This window comes from Echinops telfairi, unplaced genomic scaffold, assembly GCF_000313985.2.
Source record: "Echinops telfairi isolate 266 unplaced genomic scaffold, ASM31398v2 ScPeMD7_23;HRSCAF=83, whole genome shotgun sequence".
Lineage (NCBI taxonomy): Eukaryota > Metazoa > Chordata > Mammalia > Afrosoricida > Tenrecidae > Echinops > Echinops telfairi.
Window position 1 is genome coordinate 27,426,621 of NW_022103920.1, and position 5,404 is coordinate 27,432,024.

At 42.5% G+C, this 5,404-nt stretch overlaps 1 pseudogene; it reads left to right on the top strand.

Moving 5' to 3' along the window:
- Positions 1-867: 867 nt before the first annotated feature.
- On the top strand, positions 868-1,244 carry LOC101652093 (annotated as a pseudogene).
- The last annotated feature ends 4,160 nt before the right edge of the window (positions 1,245-5,404 follow it).

The window sequence follows — 5,404 nt, forward strand, 5'->3', positions numbered from 1 at the left end:
TTACGTGCACATCAAGAAAACATCCCAACCCAGTGCTGCCCAAGCCCACAAGTCCAACATTAACCCATATATCCATATATCCAACACCAATCCACAAAGTCCTCCATCATCTCACAAAACACACACTATGACACTGACTACAGGAGGAAAGCTGACCCAGGGATGCATCGGAGTAGGTCCATGGGGCTTCTCCTCGGGGGTGTCTTACAGGAAGTGAGCCTTGTCAGCTGAAGCAGGGAACTGGCTCAGGCAGCTGCACCCTGGTCGAACCATCAGAAAGCAAGAGACCCGAGAACTCGAAAGACGAGGCTCACTGAGCCATTTATCCTTCCGCCCTTCAATTAATTCCACATGTGTTTATCGACCAGGTTGGCACAATAAACTAACTAACTCACCTCCAATCTATCCATCTTTCTCATCACCTGGGCTCCTTTCCCATAGAAAAATAAAACTCTCCCGAAGCTAGAAAGGAAAGTTTAGTCTGAAGGGAGAAAGGATACCAACATCATTGCGCGGAGCCCTGGTGATGCTGTTAGGTAGTCCGTGGACTGCAGTAGACTGCTACCTGCACGGTCACCTGTTGAAACCCACTGGAAAGACGCAGCCATACGCTGCCGGCCTCAAAAACGCGATATGGGTTTGGAATGGACTTGATAGCAGCAGGTAAGGCATTGCAATGCTACTATTTAAAGACAATAATGGTAGGACTGTAAACATAGGAATATGTTCCTGAAGAAAAGAAGGGCAGAGCGTGGAGCTGTTGGCTTGGGAGTTGGTGCTGAGGCCAGGAAGGGGCTGTGGAGGCGTGATGCTGGGTGGGTGGGTGGAGTTTGTAAGGCAATGACTGTGACTATAGCTGCCTCCCAAATGAACTCACTGGAACAGGTGGGAGATCTGAAGGCGTTTGAGAAATGACTGACTGGATACATTCATTGCTTGCAACCTGCCACTGGACGATGGAGAATGCTTCTTATAGTGGTGCCTGTCTGTACAGCTACTGGTGCCTAAAACAGGTTCACAGGTCCTGAGACACAAAGGTGTCTTTCTTCACAGCATTGTGGAATCATCCATTTTTCACTATTAGCTGTATCACTGTCCTAGGCTTGTTTTTCGCTGGAATACCCAACAGAGTAGTTGCACCATTGCTTACAGCTGCTGGATGTCAAACTGCATTAGCAGAGTGTACTATGTCTTGTGACGGTGCAGGGAAATCGATTTTGAACCCTAGGCCTCGTGTTCAATAGCAATCTGCTTTCACTGTTAAGGGACTTACAAGCCACCGTGCTTCCAATGACCAGGACAGCAAAAACCCACGAAGGACAACTTACACAGCTACACATGCAAAGAGCACAGCAACACCTGATAGCCTTACCCAGATCATTTTGATGAGGACGACTCCTTGTTCTCCTTGCTTGTAGTATCTTTGCTTGTCTGCATGTAGTATTAGTGCTACTTTAGTATTGCATTTTTGCAGGTGAAGGGTGTATGTCTATATGTCACTAAGTTAAATGTAGACACATCCTTATTCATAACTTTTTAAATTAATCCTTTTATTGGGAGCTCTTACAGATGTAATAACAATGCACAGTTCAATTGGATCAAGCATAATTGTACAATTGCTGCCACCATCAATTTTAAAACATTTTCTTTCTTCTTGAACTCTTTGATATCAGCTCCCCTTTATCTCCTCCCTCCCCCAACCTACCTCCCTTATTATTATTTTATATATTATTATTATTATTGCTATCATGATTTTTTTTACAAACTACTGTAAATAGCAAATCAATGCCAACTCAAAACAAAGGGAAAAACTGTGTGGACTTAATTCTGCTGTCCCAGTCTTTCAGGAACATCTGCTTGCCATTCCCACAACTCTGTAAAATCACCTATGGTGGATAGCCGCCTCTTTCATCCTGTGTGCTCCTCTCTTGTGATCCTACTGTAGAAATAACACTGAATGGAGTTTAGACTAAGGAAAACTCTATTATGTTTTAAGAAATCATATGTGTTTTGAGAACTAATTTTTGTCGAATCAAATGCTGAATTCCAGCCATGAGTTCTATTTTTCAATTCATTACTTCCCTTTAATGCTAAATACACTTTATAATTGAAAATAATTGGTGGAATACTATACAAGTGTCTGAATGTACAAATTCATTTGTAAATTGTGTGTTACCTGGGAATGGGATAGCTCCACTGGATTTTGTGCTATGGTAAACAGGCTGTATTGCACAGATGGGAGTGGTCATCCTTTTCTGTCATGAGGTACCATGGAGCATGCTGCAGCCTGGCACTGACAATTCTCACTGTTCAAGAGTGTTAATGTCGTCCTGTGTATGCATAATAGCCACAGTACTAAAATCCAAACCCAAACCAAACCCATTGCCATCGAGTCAGTTCCGACCTAGAGGGTTTCCAAGCCTGTAAATCTTTACAGGAGCAGGGCAACCTCATCTTCTGTGCAGTTGCTAGAGGAATTGAACCACTGAACTTAAGTTTTAACCCTCCATTGCTTATGTGACAGCATCACCAGGGCTCCTTGGACTATAACGGCCCCTAAAGTTAAAGTTGGAATTGCTGTAGATATCCTTAAAGTACAAGAGGTGCCTTTTTACTTGTTTACAAGATGAATTTGAAAAGTATAATTATAGAGTTTTACTTAACATAAAGCTGAAAATTCAAAATTTTAACAAGGCTGCCATTTATATTGAAATGTGTCCACCTTGACTTCCATATGTAAAATGTTTTATTCTTTAACTGCAGCAACAAATAACCCTCTACTCTAAGAAGTTTTAAGAGGGGATTATTTGTTCAGCATTGTTTCAGTAAATGTTTTAGGTAAATAGGTACATACGAATAAATAATATATATATTCAAAAAGAAGGACATGGGGCAGTAGGTGTGGTGTGGACCAGCACACACAGGACATACACGAGGAGTGTGGTAAGGCTGAGGATGAACTTAGGGATGGAGATGAAGAATAAAGGATCAATTAAATAATTTTAAAAAAACATGTGGTAGAGTGAAATTTCTTAATTTGGCTCTTCTACCCAAGTCTCTGTAACTCCCACCAAATGACTGAGTGAGACTATGCCAATAAATCAGTTTTGATTACCACCCCACTGACCATAAGGATGAGCCATCTTTGAGGCAGAAGCAGAGAGAGAACTCCCAGGACCATCTGAAGAGTGTGTTGAGATCTCTGTCAGAGTGGCAGAGACTGAGATCCGAGGCTGAGACCAGAGGCAGAGAAGCTCAGAGGATCAGAGTCAAAGCCATGGGACTAGACCATGGGACTATGAGATTGAGTGACAGGTGGGCTTGCTGGTCTATGAAGGCAGAGGCCAAGGAACCACAGGGCTGAGAAAATGAGGACCCAACAGAGACTTGGCTGCTGAAGGAAGTGCTAATGGGGACCAATAATTATATAAGGATTTGTAGTAACCTATTAACTCCATTAAAAAATCCCCGTAATCAGGAGTATTGTCTGCGTGTTCTATAAGGCCATTGCAGTGAATTACCAAACCCGGAATAGAAGTAGAGTACGGTGGTAGTTACATACTCTGGTGTCAATTTGAGACTATTAAGAGTAAAGGGGTGGAGTTTAGCTTGTCAATCCAGTCACAGCTTGATGACCTCATCTGGAGGTGTTTCAAAGATAAATAATTCACTGGAGGCTAGACCCACCCTCTCTTGGCTTTACATTCCTGTTGATAAGCCACATGGAGCTATGCTGTTGGAGCCAGAGCCCTGGAGCTGGAGGAGCCACATGGAGACCCATGCCAGCGTTGAGATGCTTCCACGCCACTGGATCCATAAAATCTTCTACTCACTGGCCTGTCATCTTCCGGCATTCAGTATCATTGCATGACTGCATGAGTCTAAAGAGGAAACTGTGGACTAGTATCAAACATATGGGCTAACAATGGACTTTTGGACTCGATCTGGACTGGGCTGGGCTGTTTCTCAATACACAATTGCTCATTTATATAAAGCTCTTTCTTATATGAATGTCTCTGGATTTGTTACTCTAGTCAACCCACACTAAGACAGGTACCACAGGAAGTGCTGGGAGATCAGGATGCAGAAGGATCCCGAGTGAAAGCATGTCTGACCTCTGCTCTCTGCTTATGGGTAGTAGAGAAGCCAGAGGAGGGCAGATATGGCCTCCCATGAGGGTTACTCAAACTAGTTTAATCCTTGTAGAATCCAGCTCTTTCAGTGATCTCCCCAGCCATTTTGCCCTTGATTTGTCCCTCTGAACGTTGGTCCTTGGTCCTTGAAGAAAGTTGTTTTCTAAGTCACTTTCTTTCTTTTTTTATTAATCATTTTATTGGGTGGGGGGGTCAGACAGCTCTTATCACAATCATACATATATCCTTTGTGTCAAGCACATTTGTACATATGTTGCCATCATCATTTTCAAAACATTTTCTTTCTACTTGATCCCTTGGTGTCAGCTCATATTTTTCCCTCCCTCCCTCATGAACCCTTGATAATTTATAAATTATTATTATTTTTCATGTCTTACACTGACCGATGTCTCCCTTCACCCACTTTTCTGTTGTCCATCCTCCTGGGAGGGGGTTATATGTTGACCATTGTGATCTGTTCCCCCTTTCTCCCCTCACCTTCCCCTTACCTTCCTGGTATCACTACTGTCATTATTGATCCTGAGGGCTTTATCTTTCCTGGATTCTCTGTGTTGCAAGCTCTTATCCGTACCAGTGTGCATACTCCTGTCTAACCAGATTTATAAGGTAAAATTAGGGTCATGATATTGGGGGTGGGAGGAGGAAGCATTAAAGAACTAGAGGAAAGCTGTATGTTTCATTGGAGCTGGTTCATCTCTTCCTTTTGACCCTTCTGTGAGGGGATGTCCAATTGTCTATAGATGGGCTTTGGGTCTCCACTATGGGCCCCTCCCCCCATTCACAGTGATATGATTTTTTGTTCTGGGTCTTTGATGCCTGATACCTGATCCCATCGACACCTCATGATCACACAGGTTGGAGTGCTTCTTCCATGTGGGCTTTATTGCTTCTCAGCTAGATGACCACTTGTTTATCTTCAAGCCTTTAAGATCCCAGATGCTATATCTTTTGATAGTTGGGCACTATCAGCTTTATTCACCACTTTTGCTTATGCACCCATTTTGTCTTCAGTGATAGTGTCAGGAAGGTGAGCATCACAGAATGCCAGGTTTTAGAACAAAGTGTCCTTGCATTGAGGGAGTACTTGAGTAGAGGCCTAATGTCCATCTGCTGCCTTAATACTTAACATATAAATATATGTACATAGATCTATTTCCTTATCATTATATATAAATATATTTACATATGTACATACCTGTATATTTAGACCTCTATAAATGTTCTTTGCCTCCTAGTTCTTTCCTCTATTT